We start from the raw sequence: 15,918 nt of genomic DNA, 5'->3' as shown, positions 1-15,918 counted from the left end.
TTTTAAAAAAATAATTTTTATTAACTGGCCAATCACATCAAATTAAATCACATCACATAAATTCCAAATTACAAAGCCAAATTTTTAAATTTTGTTGGGGGAACCCATACTTCAAGATCCAAAGGGGGATTCAGATCATCTTCTTATTACTGCGTTAATGTCCAAATCAGTCCCAATCAGTCCAAACAAAATTCATAATTCTATCCAGTCTTATCTTGGTGTTTCCACATCATATCTTGTTCATATAATTTCTATTTTTCCTTTACGATCTCTTCTGTTAGTCTCCTTAAGCCGATAAGCAAAATAATAATCTTGTGTGGATTTCCCGTTCCTCCACTAAGTCCAGATGGTTTCCATATATCTCCTTCGTAGATAACATCGCTCTTTCCATCATAAATTTGGCATTTGTCGCTCTTAAGTCCCACCGAGAAGTTGATCCACGATATGTAAAGAACTCTATTTCTCTCTTTCTCCTCCCAGACCCAAGAGCTCCAACCATGCCTCCCAAAATGGCGACGGCATTTTTAACTGCGTCATTCCAAAACTCTTAGCTTTCCAGCTTCATCTTGAAACATTGCTTTGGTTCGAAAGTTTATCTCCACACAGCCTTAAATCCACAGCTTAAGTCCTTAGTTTCTGACTCATTAGGGGAGGGGATTCTTGTTAAATCACATAAGAAAAAGGAAGGCAGGTTTTTCCCCCCCTCCCCCCTCAGTCATACCGTATCTTGACGTATCTTCTCATATTTTATTCTTGTCTTGTTATCAGAGATCTCTTCTGTCAGCAGTCTTTACTCCCCTTTTTCCTTGAAGCATGTGCAATTTATCTCGTCCAAATTGTTTCTTTTGAAGATGCTTGCAACTAGCGGCGCGAATCAGGGACGGCGTCCAGGAGTGCCGGAATCCCACAGGAGGGCTTTGTGCCTAGTGCCCCCACCCCCACAAATTTGGGGGTGGTATAGGGCACAGCAGGCAAGGGCCGTCCCCCCCACAATCCTGGGGGGGTTAAGGAGGCTAATTACCCCCATCATAGCCTCCAAATTACCTCGTGTGGGTCGGAGAGATGTTATTGTCAGCCATCTTCCGATGCACCACCTAGTGGCCCCCCAGTCTGATTGGTCCTAGAACAATGCAGCAGTATGATTGGTCCACAGGAGCCACCCAATTCAGCTCCAGGTGGAAGTGAATCCGCAACCCGATTGACCTACAGGAGAATCCCAGAATTAGCCAATCACGTGCAGCCCATTGTGTAAATAATGTAAATAAAGCAGATATTTTGGGGGAACTTTCATTCCTCACTACTATGAGGTGAATAAAGAGCATGAAATCCACACTCAACTCCAAGTATATTTCAACTGTATTGTGCAGTGTTTGACTAGATGACCCTCACTGTCCCTTCCAACTCTATGATTCTTTGAAATCCCCCACTGCAGAAAAAAAAGAGAGATAACCCCTGCAATACCCTGTCCTAAAGAATGAGTATGGTCTACACAAGCCACAGCTGCTGGAATCGTAACAATTCTCTGTAGCCATAACAGATGCTGCTTAAAAACTCAGATCTGGGTAACTGAGAAAGAGGCTTGGGGATGAGAGGGGTTCACTGCTTTGCATTTCTGGTGCATCTCAGAATGATGAATGGAGATGCTATTGAAGGGACCCGCCTTCCCTTTGGGCATGGGCAGGCCTGGGATGATGCATTGGGGCAAGAATGTGCCCGTTGCATGCCCGAGAAACATATATTATGCACCAGTTATGATTACAACTCAGACGTTGTGTCAACATGAGGGTCAGGCCATGGTTTGATGAAATAAAACCTATTGTACTGCGAGAAAGTGATTTCTCATGAAGCCAGAGGTTGATGTAGGACTTCAAAGCCAAACATTGGGAGCCAGACTGTAAACTCAAGTGCATAATTGTGCATTGCATCCCAACTTTCCCATTCAACAAGAACTGTCATACTGGATCATATCTGATCTACTGACTCATGTAGGTCACCTGTCTCTCTTTTGGCCCGTGCAAGATGAATAATTGCAGATTTAGATTTTATTTCTGGGTACAGGAGTTAAAGCGAGGCTGGCGTTTACCATTATTCATGTGATCAGTTCTGTTTATTCCCCAACATGAGTTGCATCTGGCTGGGAATTGTGACAATGGAAGTCATGATTGCTGCTTTACTGTTCAATTCAGGGACTCCTAAAGGCCAAGCCAGAGTCAGGATATATTTGGTATGGAAGTTTTTGGAGAGATTGGCCATGGATGGATGGATGGATGGACAGACAGACAGACACATACAGATCTGGGAGAAAGAAGCTTTAACCCTTATCACTACCTCCATTTCCCCTTGAAGCTGTTGTTGTCTAATTTGCCATACAGGACACAGAGGGAAGGATGCAATTTTTGTGGAAGTGCAACAGCAGCAACCATTCAGTTTGCAATTTAAGAGTTAACCCTGTCGGTGTTAAACACAGCCAACCAGGAGGGTTATTTGGGATCATCGCTTAGCAACCAGTGAGGAGGTATGGTCCTTGATGAGGTAACTTGTATGTGAAATAACGTTTTGGGTGGTATTCAACGAAATGAATGTGCAGGCGGAATGACGTTGGCTTGTGCAACTGGACTTCTCTTCCCACCACACCCTGTGTCATCCTCAAAACTGCTGTGGAGTGCTGTAGTAAGCAGTGTCAGGTAGACATATTTTGAAGAATCTCTATGAGATCCTTTTAACTGGAAGCTGAATTGGGAACCTCCGCTGTACACCCCCACCAAGAAGCTACAACTCCTCCAAAAACCCTCCTTATTTGAATAGAGGGAAATCACCATCCAGCCAAGCCCAGAGGTGTTTTCTCTTTGTTTTTCTTGTGCGTTCTCCTGGTAACCAGGTGTATACCTTTATTTTGGACATCAGGAGACAGGAATCATAGGTGTGCCTTCTTTGTTCAGACCTGTCCTGCTAGCTAATCATTTTTTAACACCCATTCATTTTCATTTTATTGTGGGTTTCTTTTTTCGCATTCCTTTGAGTGAATGCTCCACCCTTTCATCACCACTGCAGGGCAATCAGCGCTCCGAGCAGCGACTTGCGAAAGTGAAAAGTGACTTCAGCCTGATACCTTACCTCTGAGCGATTTATGGAGCCCTCGTCTCGCCACAGTTCCACGTTGGATGGGACAGGCGGGCAGTGGCATTTGCTGTTCCACCTCAGGCTTGTCTCTTGCAGTCAACCAACATGCTTGCCCCTCTAGAGACTGAATCATGCACAGGGAGGCAGCCGTTGAAATGAAATGCATTTTAACATTCCCAGGACAACAGTGTGTTTGCCCCTTAGGGAACAAGCATTTAAGTGAACAGCCATTGGGTGGTGGGGGACACAGCTAAGAAGTGGTGACCCCCCTTCTCTGAATGCAGCTGTTCTTTTTAAGGTCGTCTTAAGCATATCCAGAATTAATCCAGAATGCGGCAGCTAGACTGGTGACTGGGAGTGGCCGCTGGGACCACATAACACCAGTCCTGAGAGATCTGCATTGGCTCCCAATACGTTTCCGAGCACAATTCAAAGTGTTGGTGCTGACCTTTAAAGCCCTAAACAGCCTCGGTCCTGTATACCTGAAGGAGCATCTCCACCCCCATCGTTCAGCCCAGACACTGAGATCTAGCGCCGGGGGCCTTCTGGCGGTTCCCTCATTGTGAGAAGTGAGGTTACAGGGAACCAGAGGGCCTTCTCGGTAGTGGCACCCACCCTGTGGAACGCCCTCCCACCAGATGTCAAAGAGAAAAATAACTACCAAACTTTGCGAGAAGTGAAGTTACAGGGAACCAGACAGAGGGCCTTCTCGGTAGTGGCACCCGCCCTGTGGAATGCCCTTCCTTCAGATGTGAAGGAAATAAGCAGCTATCTTATCTTTAAAAGGCATCTGAAGGCAGCCCTGTTTAGGGAAGTTTTTAATATTTAATGCTGTATTGTTTTTAAAGCCGCCCAGAGTGGCTGGGGAAACTCAGCCAGATGGGCGGGGTATAAATAATAAATTATTATTATTATATTATTATTATTATCCGGCACCATGGTGCAAAGCTCCCCCAGCACCCCCCGTTTCCCAGATTTTTTTAGGGAGGATGGCACTGCCAGTGGGGCTGGAGGAGGCGGGCAGCGGCTGGAGGGCGGCTTCTCCGGCGGGGAATTGGCGGAGACTCAACGCGGCACCTCCTGGCTCAGCTGGACGCTTCATGCCGCGGTGGCCACGGCAGATGGAGCCTCCGGGTGCAGCGCTGCTTTGGCATGGCATGGCGGAGGCGGGCGAGGGCGGTGAGCTGATGCCGGGAGGTGCTGCGTCCAGCCTCTGCCTCTTCCCTGGCGCCCTCCAGGACTTGGTGCCCTGGTGCCCAGCGCCACTAGCCTCTATGGGTAATACGCCCCTGGGTCTTCCTCTGCTGGGATTGCACCGTGGATAGAGCATGAGACTCTTGGTTTCAGGGTTGTGACTTCAGTCCCCACTTTGGGCAAAAAAAAATTCCTGCATTGCAACTCTTCAATCCTACGGTTCTATGATGATTCCTGTTCTGAATGTGAAATGTGCTCCAGTTAATAAGAAGCCAAGAATCGCTCTGCTGGTTCAGGTCAAAGGTCCATCTATCTTTCTTTTCTTTTTGGGTTTTCCCCCAGTTTTTCATTTATACTTTTCAAATTTCAACATTTCATTAGTTTGACAATCATTTTAACATTTCAAAATTGGACTTCCTTCCTTCTCCCTCTTTCTGCGGTTCCTAACATTTATTTTTTTATATCATGTACATATCCAGGTTCATTTAACTTGCTCATTTAATTCTCTACTGTAAATATATACTCTTATGAAACTGCAGGTTATTACAATAATCCTGCCAATGTTTTTATCTGTTTACAATTTATCTGTAAATGTTGAGTAAACCACTTCCATTCTTTTATAAAAAGTTTGTTACCATGGTTTCGGATTCTTCCGGTAAGTTCCGCCATTTCTGCATATTCCATAAAATTTGGAATCTATTCCTCTTTCCCTCATACTTCTTCTTTCTATTATTGGACAAGTAACCCAAGAAACCACACTGGAGACTCATGGTGTTTTTTAAATATATATATATATTTATTTATATAATTGGGGAAACTGGGTTGGGGGGGGGGGAGAGAACTGTCTTGGAGCTCCAGTTTCTCCCCAAAATGTTTTCCCTTACTGACTTCGCAGGGGTGCAGATGTCAGTTCTGTCCCTGGGCGGGGACAGATAGTCGCAACCAATGCCTAATCAACCACTCACATTTATGTATTTTAATAAAGTTGTGGCCAAAATTATGCCAAAAAACCTTAAACAAAAATGCCTGTGCGAAGTGTGAATTAATTTGGGGGTGGCTTGGGGACCTCGACAAGCAATGAATTCTGCATGGAAAGAAGCACTTTCTTTTGTCTGGCGGGAATCATCAAACCTTCAGCTTGATCGGATGTCCCCAAGTCTTAACGTTATGGGAGAGGGTGAAAATGGATGCTCATTGCTTCCCTGATGGGCGTCAGTTGCAAACCTTTGCTCTCCACCTCCTTCCCAGCCAGCCACATCCGCCTGGTCACTGGCTGAGTGGAAATGCCGTTACAACCATAGGGGCATTACCTCCCAACCAGTAGCTGGGTTCAAATGAGCCAATCAGGACCCAGGGCTTTGAGAATTCCTTTACTGTTCACAGCCAAGACTAGCTGAGCAGCAACACCTAAAAGGGCAAGTTGTGCTAAAATCCTGGCTCGACCTGCAGTGGTTTCAGGCCCTCCCAAAAAAGGTAAAGGACCCCTGGACGATTAAGTCCAGTCAAAGGAACTATGGGGTTGCGGCACTCATCTTGCTTTCAGGCTGAGGGAGTCGGCGTTTGTCCAGAGACAGCTTTCCGGGTCATGTTGCTAGCAGGACTAAGCCACTTCTGGTGCAATGGGACACCGTGACAGAAACCAGAGCGCACGGAAATGCTGTTTACCTTCCCGCCGGAACGGTACCTATTTATCTACTTTCACTGGTGTGCTTTCGAACTGCTATGTTGGCAGGAACTGGGACAGAGCAACAGGAGTTCACCCCTTTGCAGGGATTCGAACTGCCAACCTTCTGATTGGCAAGCCCAAGAGGCTCAGTGGTTTAGACCACAGCACCACCAGAGTCCCTCTAGCCCTCCAACAGGAGGCTGAAATGGATATACACCCAATGCCTGAGCCAAAGACCCACTGACACCTGTAATCAATAAGGTTGTGGCCATTTTCAATCCCATCGGTTGTCTACCTGAGTCTGTTCTGCCACAGGTCAGCTGGTCGCTGGCTTGGGGGTGGGGAGGATAGCTCTGTGACTTGGCCCGCAATCTTTTCCTCACTTTATTCACACCATGAGTAATTTTACACACCTCTATAACATCCCCACTTACTTGCCTTTTCTCTGAACCAAAAAGCCCTAAATGTTGCAACCTTTCCTCACAGCTTGCTTCATCCCCTCAATCTTTTTGCTTCCTCATTTCTGAACCTTTTCCAGCTCTTACAATACCCTTTTTGAGGTGAGCATACCAGAACAGTTCATAGTACAGTATTCCAAGTGTAATCACACCATAAGGTAAAGGTAAAGGGACCCCTGAGAGTTCAGTCCAGTCGCGAATGACTCTGGGGTTGCAGCGCTCATCTCACTTTACTGGCCGAGGGAAGTGGTGTTTGTCTGCTTCTGCAGACAGTTTTTCTGGGTCATGTGGCCAGCATGACTAAGCTACTTCTGGCAAAACCAGAGCAGTGCACGGAAATGCCATTTACCTTCCCGCCAGAGTGGTACCTATTTATCTACTTGCACTTTGACTTGCTTTCAAACTGCTAGGTTGGCAGGAGCTGGGACTGAGCAACGGGAGCTCACCCCATCGCGGGAATTTGAACCACCGACCTTTTGATCAGCAAGCCCAAGAGGCTGAGTTGTTTAGATCACAGTGTCCCATAATCACACCATACGTTTGTATTAATAGCATTGTGATAATGGCAGGGTTATTCTCAATCTACCTATGCCCTAAGGATTCCTAGCATGGCATTCACCTATTTCACAGCTGCCACATGTTTTTTTGACATCTTCATCACGCTATCCGCTACAAGCCCAAGGTCTCATTCCTGGACAGCCAGTATGAGCTAACCCACCCCATGAGCATATATGTGAAATATAATTCCGCCCCCCCCAATTGTGCATCACTTTGCAGTTGCATTTACCATTTTACTGTTTTAACCACCCTGTTAAGAAGCAGTTCTTTTGTTTCTGGTTCTAACATGTAATTAAGAACTGCATTTGCTGTTACTGAGGCAACACTAACTTCCTCTGTTTAGCAATAAGAACGAGAGTTGCTAAGAGTCTGGACATGAGTAATTAATTAAGACACATAATTATACAATGTTCCGCTAATAAAATTCTAGTTCTTTCATAAAACTGAATCATCCAACAATACAATTCAGAGGTCTTTGAAATAAATATAAAACTATGAAATATTAGTTCTTTGTATACTGAGCCAACCAGAAATGGAGTAACCACCCATTTTCAGTTGTAATAATTTCAAAGTACAGTGGTACCTCAGGTTACATACGCTTCAGGTTACAGACTCCGCTAACCCAGCAATATTACCTCGGGTTAAGAACTTTGCTTCAGGATGAGAACACGGCGGCAGCAGGAGGCCCCATTAGCTAAAGTGGTGCTTCAGGTTAAGAACAGTTTCAGGTTAAGAACGGACCTCCGGAACGAATTAAGTACTTAACCCAAGGTACCACTGTATATACTTCACATTCATTCAGGGAAAATATGTTTTATAGGATGGTGAATTTGTGGCTCTCCAGATTCTGAACTACAACTTCCATCAGACATTGTGGCCAACAGCTGTTGTAATCCCAACAACTGAAGGACCACAGTTGAATATCTCTGCCTATGATCTCCCTAAACTATGAAGCTCTTCCAGCAAGTTGGGGGGGGGGGGAGCAGACTTCATCTGAATTAAAGAGAAAGTGGTGGCAGAACAGGGACTTACTTCCCCTGCACACAAGACCAATAGTGGGCCAGAGGTTGAGAAGGTGTTTTCTGCATGTGCTGTAGAGGAAAGTGGAGGGCAGATGGGGCTCATCAACCTGGGAAGTTTGCCCATCTAGGAGAAGGAAAACTCTGATCCTCTGCCTCCTCTGCCTTACAGGATATCTTCGGGAGAAGAAAAGGCCAAGGGGTTCCCAGACTGTGGTCAGGTGACCACCAGTATCCTGTGAACTTCATTCAGGTGAATTTTAATCTGTTTCAGTATTTTAACTTTCTGTATGTTCTGAAGCATCGTTGTCACTCTTTCTTGATTTTATCGTTTTATCTCTACCAAGTGGCATATACATTTTATGAAATAAAAACGGGCAAATAAATGTATTTTGCTCTTTTTCTTTCTCATGTTGCATTACTCTTTGGATTCTGGGGAATGCAAACTGTGATGAAATAAAATACAATATAAGAAAGAAAAGAAGCAACAAAAGTACAACGGTAAATCATACAGCATGCAGCACACTGCATTCCAATTGCTGTAAGAAACAGAAAAATATTAGCTGGTCTGCTAAGACCAGCAGCAATTTTCAAATAGTCCATGGTGGCGGGTGGGGAGTGGAGTTTGAGAACTAGTGCTTTGGGCCAATAATTTCTGTAAAGTGCTCTGTAAGTCCACCAAATCTACTTGTGTTTGTTATGTAATAACCTTTTATGTTATATACAGGTTAGGTTAATTGCGTACAACTATGATACATATAATTTTAACAGCAGTGCTGCAGGTCAGGAGTCATATGTAATTTGCCTAAGTGCTCATGAAAGACACTGTATAATTATATTTTTATAAAGGAAGTTCAGAGACGTTTACAGGTCTTCTTCTCGTGGTGGAACCTTGCCAGATAGAGGAGATGCCAGTATCCAACACAATTTGGCCACAGTCTGGAAAACATCTCCAATGTTGGAGGCTGTGGAATGTCACGATTATCATTGCTGCATCAGTACAGACCTCTGCGTAAATGCTCAGATGCTGACGTGATTGCTGAAGCTTCCAAACGTGACCAGAATCCCTTTGGTTAAGCAAGTTCTCAGGATGAGCCAGGTAGACGACATCTGAAATAAAAGATTGGCGTCCATTCCAGCAGCTTGGAAAAATCTGAACTACAAAATTGCACTGCTCTCTAGAGCAGAGCAAACGAGGTCCGCCCATTCACAGTGCTGAAAGCAAATTCTATCTCATACTTTATGGGGCCATTTTTACTTCCTGTTATATATTCTCAGTCTTCAGGTCTTTGTTTTTCAAACAAAAGTGCTGAAATCATTTGTGGGTTCAGAAATTAGGAAGAGAGATGGATTGTGTCATATGTTTCATCCTCCCATGGAGTCAGGATTATACCGGTTTGTATAATCTTAGTGGTTTGCTCGGTCTAGCAACAATGTGACTCAAACAAAGGGACTTACAAAATTTCCTTAGGACTACTTTTTTTTTTTTAATACAACAACTATGTAATGACTCCATCCATTAACCCTTTATATGGCTGCTAAATGGAGAAAAGAAATGGAAGCAGTGAGAGATTTTACTTTCTTGGGCTCCATGATCACTGCAGATGGTGACAGCAGCCACGAAATTAAAAGACGCCTGCTTCTTGGGAGAAAAGCAATGACAAACCTAGACAGCATCTTAAAAAGCAGAGACATCACCTTGCCGACAAAGGTCTGTATAGTTAAAGCTATGGTTTTCCCAGTAGTGATGTGTGGAAGTGAGAGCTGGACCATAAAGAAGGCTGATCGCCGAAGAATTGATGCTTTTGAATTATGGTCCTGGAGGAGACTCTTGAGAGTCCCATGGACTGCAAGAAGATAAAATCTATCCATTCTTAAGGAAATCAGCCCTGAGTGCTCACGGGAAGGACAGATCCTGAAGCTGAGGCTCCAATACTTTGGCCACCTCATGAGAAGAGAAGACTCCCTGGAAAAGACCCTGATGTTGGGAAAGATGGAGGGCACAAGGAGAAGGGGACAACAGAGGACAAGATGGCTGGATAGTGTTCTCGAAGCTACCAGCATGAATTTGACCAAACTGCGGGAGGCAGTGGAAGACAGGAGTGCCTGGCGTGCTCTGGTGTATGAGGTTACAAAGAGTCGGACACGACTGAATGACTAAACAACAACATGTAATGACTCCATCCATTAACCCATTATATGGCTGCTAAATGCTCCTTTCTTAATTACAATGAACCACTCCTATTTCTTAACAGCCCAAGGGCCGCTTCATATATCACCATAGCAGTGCAAGACCTGCTTTCTTGTAGGTTTGTCCCACACCACTAAGCTAATGTTTGAAGGTCCATACCCACGTAGGTGGAGCCATTCATGTTAGGCACCTCCCATACATACAGGTGGCAACTGGGTGGGAAGGAGTCATTTGGTCAGCTTCCAGATGTTACAGTGAGGGCACAGGAAAAAGTCACAGCGGTAAGCCTTCTGCACTAAGGCAAGGCATAAAGTGGCCCCAGATGACCTATATTTCTTCAGAAGTCAACAAAACCATGCTGGATTTCTCCACTTCTGCACTAGAACTTGTATTTGTCTTGACATTCAGCTTTCTGGGAATCTTAACTTTTGAACATTTTGTTATTAAGCTCCTAGTCCACATGGCCAAACCATCATGTATGGTAGAGCTTCTGAGGTGCCACTACAGAAAACACCCTGTCTCAAGTCACTGCAGTTATGGGAAGGACCTCTCAAGGAGATTTCAGTGCTTGGGCAGGTTGTTGTTGTTTTGTTGTTGTTGTTGTTTTATTGAATTTACAGTGGTACCTTGGGTTACTGACGCTTCAGGTTATAGACACTTCAGGTTAAAGACTCCACTAACCCAGAAATACAGTGGTACCTTGGGTTACATACGCTTCGGGTTACATACGCTTCAGGTTACAGACTCCGCTAACCCAGAAATAGTACCTCAGGTTAATAACTTTGCTTCAGGATGAGAACAGAAATTGCACGGCGGCAGCAGGAGGCCCCATTAGCTAAAGTGGTGCTTCAGGTTAAGAACAGTTTCAGGTTAAGAACAGACCTCCGGAACGAATTAAGTACTTAACCCGAGGTACCACTGTAGTACCTCAGGTTAAGAACTTTGCTTCAGGATGAGAACAGAAACTGTGCAGCAGCGGTGCTGCAGCAGCAGGAGGCCCCATTAGCTAAAGTGGTGCTTCAGGTTAAGAACAGTTTCAGGTTAAGAACAGACCTCCAGAACGAATTAAGTTCTTAACCCGAGGTACCACTGTATATATACCGCACTATACCCGGAGGTCTCAGGGCAGTTCACAGAATAAAATCAAGATATAGAACCACAAAATACATAATAAAAATAAAAACAACAACCCAATAGCCCCCCCCCAAAAAAACCACATTTGAAAAGGGCACAGGGTGTAGATCAGATCAACCAAAGGCCTGGTTAAAAAGGAACGTTTTTGCCTGGTGCCTAAAGGTATATAATGAAGGCTCCAGGTGAACTTCCCTGGGGAGAGCATTCCACAGACGGGGAGCCACTGTAGAGAAGGCCCTGTTCTCGTGTTGCCACCCTCTGGACTTCTCAAGGGGGAGGCACATGAAGAAGGGCCTCAGAAGATGATCTCAGAGTCTGGGTAGGTTCATATGGAAAGAGGTATTGCCATCCCAAGCCTCTGAAAGCTTTATAGGTCAAAACCAGCACTTTGAATTGGGTCCGGAAACTAATTGGTAGCCAGTGCAGTCAGACCAGGAGCAGTGTAATATGCTCAAACCGTCTTGCTCCGGTGAGCAACCTGGCCGCCAAATTCTACACCAGCTTAAGTTTCCGAACCGTCTTCAGAGGCAGCCCTACGTATAACGCATTGCAGTAATCTAATCTTGATATAGATTGATATAGGAAGAAGCACTCCCCCTAGTATTTGAATCCCAAGTCGTCTAGGGCTTGATATGTTCAGCAGCAACACCTTGAATTGGACTTGGGAGTGTACAGGCAATCAATGCAGACCTCATAACACCGGTATTATATGGTTAAGATTGGCTATTTTGCCTAACACTCAGGTGTCACATTCCATACGTGTCAGAGCTCCAGGCTATCTACAAGGGTATATCTATGCAGAATGCACAATTTGGAAGTAAGACATGTATAAGACTGCTCTGCTAACTACAGTGGTACCTCGGTTTAAGAACAGTCCGGTTTAACAAAGATTTGGTTTACAAACTCCGCAAAACTGGAAATAGTGTCTTGGTTTGAGAACTTTACCTTGGTCTAAGAACGGAATCTGAACGGTGGAAGGGCACTGGCGATGGGAGGCCTCATTAGGGAAAGCACGCCTCGGTTTAAGAATGGTTTTGGTTTAAGAACGGACTTCTGGAATGGATGAAGTTCGTAAACCAAGGTACCACTGTACTTAGAAAATGTTAAGAGTGATAGAAATAACAAAACAAATAGAAGTAGACCTTTTTTCACGGCAGATCTCTTGATTTAGATCTCATCTAGCTAGAGTTCATTCCCCCCCTTACCCCAGGGCAGGGTGGCAAAATGGCCCCTTTTCACTTCCTGGCACCCTTTCATAACCGGCTTAACTTTAGTTGCCAAAGCATGTTTCTCTTCAAAGGAAGACTCCTGCTTTGTTTACTTTCTGCGTCTTCTTCCTAGCAACTATTTTAAGGGCTCTCCTGTTTCATCAACTCCACATTCCTCATGTTGAGTTTCAAGTAGGACATGTGTTGGTTAACAACTGAATACATTCTCAAGAAATGGTCAGGCTGGAACATAAGGGTCTTGCGTAGATTTATGAAAAAAGTAGTGGGAGCAGCTCTTGGGGGTTTCAGGTAGAGTTCTGGAGACGCCCTACTGTGATCTAAAGCCCTTCTCCACAAGTTTTAAGTAGGTATATACCGAATTACAATGTTGGGAATCCAGGCTAGGTTATGTGGTTTCATTTTGAATTTCATCCTTAATTCCCCATTTTCCCCTTCATCCATTGCTGTTTGTTCCACTGCACCTTGAAGGATGTGGGAGAGATATGCTTTGGTCGGCAAATTCACTCTATTCTCTAGCACCAGGTATTCTCCACCCTGCCTTTCACCTTTTTGCAAGAGAGCGTTTCCTTCCTTGTGGAGGTAGCAAATTATTTGTGTTACTGATGATGATGATGATGATGACGATGATAATTAATAATAATAATAATAATAATAATAATAATAATAATAATAATAATTTATTTATACGCCACCCATCTGGGTGGGTTTCGCCAGCCACTCTGGGCAGCTTACAACAAAATATTAAAATACAATAATTCATCAAATATTAAAAGCTTCCCTAATCAGGGCTGCCTTCAGATGTCTTCTAAAAGTCAGTTACTTGTTTATTTCCTTGACATCTGATGGGAGAGTGTTCCACAGGGCAGGTGCCACTACTGAGAAGGCCCTCTGCTAGGTTCCCTGTAACTTTGCTTCTCGCAGTGAGGCAAACACCAGGAGGCCCTCAGAGCTGGACCTCAGTGTCCGGGCAGAATGATGGGGGTGGAGATGCTCCTTCAGGTACACTGGGCCGAGACTGTTTAGAGCTTTAAAGTTCAGCACCAACACTTTGAATTGTGCTCAGAAACATACTAGGAGCCAATGCAGGTCTTTCAGGACTGGTATTATATGGTCTTGGTGGCCGCTCCCAGTCACCAGTCTAGTGACTGTCGCATTCTGGATTAGTTGTAGTTTCCGGGTCACTTTCAAAGGTAGCCCCATGTAGAGCACATTGCAGTAGTCCAAGTGGGAGATAACTAGAGCATGCACCACTCTGGTGAGACAGTCCATGGGCAGGTAGGGTCTCAACCTGTGTAGCAGATGGAGCTTTATAATCACCCTATATAGCGTGAACTAGTATATTTGAAAACTAAAAATGAATTCATCCTGGCTCCTTAAATCTTATGTTAGAGCATAAGTAAATAATGCAAGCAGCCCCATGCCAAATCCCCCTAATAATATCTAGGACAGCAAGTCCCATGCACTGGCATCACTACATTGAGAGTACCAACTACTGGTAGTAGAGGCAGGGAAACACCCAGAATTGTGATGTTAGAGCATGAGGCAAGTTGTACTAGACCAGGCCTGCTCACCAAGCACAATGCACCCAACTAGTCATGCAATGTAGCTTCCCAAGTGCTGGGCAGCTCCATGATTCTGCAAGGCCACACAAGGTGGTGGAGATCATGGTGGTCCACCATACAGGTTCAATGGGTTGCATTGGGCTTGATGAATCAAAAGTTGTGCTGGCCTGTTATTGGAAGAGCCGTAGCTCAGAGGCAGAGAATTTGCTTCGCATGCAAAAGGTTCCAGGTTCAATCCCTGGAATCTCTAGATAGTCAGGGGAAAATAACATCATCATCATCATCATCATCATCATCATCATTATTATTAATTCATTTTTTAATATATCATTTTCAATAGTCATGCAACATAAGCTACATCTTATACAGGTTTTTTTTGGAATTCCATCAACCACATCTGAAAATTTTCCAATTTTTTCACTTAATTTACATTTCTTAATTTCACTGTTGCTTTTAATGATCTTATCTATTGACTCTCTCATCATAGCCTTCCTCACAGTATTTCATATATTCCTCCTTACAAAACTTATTGCAGTCCTACTAGCGTAATCTGTTGATTACAGTTGCTTTTCAAATAGTTCACATATTTATTCCAGTCTTCTGAGAATCTCTGGTCCCGCAGGCGTCAAATCCTTCCTGTCATCTTATCTAATTCTGCATAGTCCATTAATATAATTTATTTTTATTATGTGTTTTATATTTTTATGTGATGAACCATCCTGAAATTTCCCGATGATGGATAGCATACAGCAGGCTTCCTCAAACTCAGATGTTTTTGGCCTACAACTCCCATGATCCTTAGCTAGCAGGACCAGTGGTCAGGGATGATGGGAATTGTAGTCTCAAAATATCTGGAGGGCTGAATTTGAGGAAGCCTGGTATACAGATTTAATAAATACTACTACTAATAATACACTTTGCAGTTTCCTACTAAACCCTGCTCTCTCTGAGAAAGAGAGGTTTCAGAAGGAGACAGGCTTAACATTGGTTAAGAAAGTAAAATACCTGGGGGTTAATATGACTGCTAAGAATTTAAACTTATTTAAAGACAACTATGAGAAATGTTGGTTAGAAGTGAAAAAGGACTTAGAAATATGGTCAAATTTGAAGCTTTCCTTGTTGGGTCGAATTGCTGTTATAAAGATGAATGTATTGCCAAGAATGTTATTTTTGTTTCAATCATTGCAAATTTTGGACAAAATGGACTGTTTCAAGAAGTGGCAGAGAGACATTTCTAGATTTGTCTGGCAGGGCAAGAAGCCCAGAATAAAATTTAAAATACTAACTGATGCAAAGGAAAGAGGTGGATTTGCCCTGCCAGACCTTAAACTTTATTATGACTCAGCAGCATTCTGCTGGTTGAAAGAATGGCTGCTTCTTGAGAACACAGACATTTTGGATCTAGAAGGTTTTAACAACGTTTTTGGGTGGCATGCATATTTGTGGTACGACAAGGTTAAAGCACATAAAGCATTTAAAAACCATATTGTCAGGAAAACATTGTTTAATGTCTGGATAAGATATAAAGACCTACTTGAAAATAAAACCCCAAGGTGGTTGTCACCGATGGAAGCAAAGGCTCAGAAAAGCTCAATATGGAGGCCAAATAGCCGAAATATTGGGAAATTTTGGAGCAAGAAGGAGACAAATTGAAATTGCAGAGTTTTGAGAAATTAAAAGACAAAGTGCGAGACTGGCTTCATTATTATCAAATATGGGAGGCTTATAATTCGGACAAAAAAATTGGCTTCCAGGTGGAAAAATCAAAATTGGAAACAGAACTGTTA

At 43.8% G+C, this 15,918-nt stretch overlaps 1 long non-coding RNA gene across 1 annotated transcript in view; it reads right to left on the bottom strand.

The window, feature by feature from the left end:
* Window positions 1–7,794, bottom strand: part of LOC310765314 — a 197,672-nt gene extending 189,878 nt beyond the window's left edge. Inside the window, exon 1 of the long non-coding RNA XR_014549522.1 lies at window positions 7,580–7,794. This is a non-coding gene — a long non-coding RNA (uncharacterized lncRNA). The remainder of the gene's footprint in view (window positions 1–7,579) is intronic.
* Between the last annotated feature and the right edge of the window lie 8,124 nt (window positions 7,795–15,918).

The sequence above is a fragment of the Podarcis filfolensis genome, assembly GCF_964270895.1.
Source record: "Podarcis filfolensis genome assembly, chromosome: 6".
NCBI lineage: Eukaryota > Metazoa > Chordata > Lepidosauria > Squamata > Lacertidae > Podarcis > Podarcis filfolensis.
This window is presented reverse-complemented; position numbering and strand designations above follow the sequence as displayed.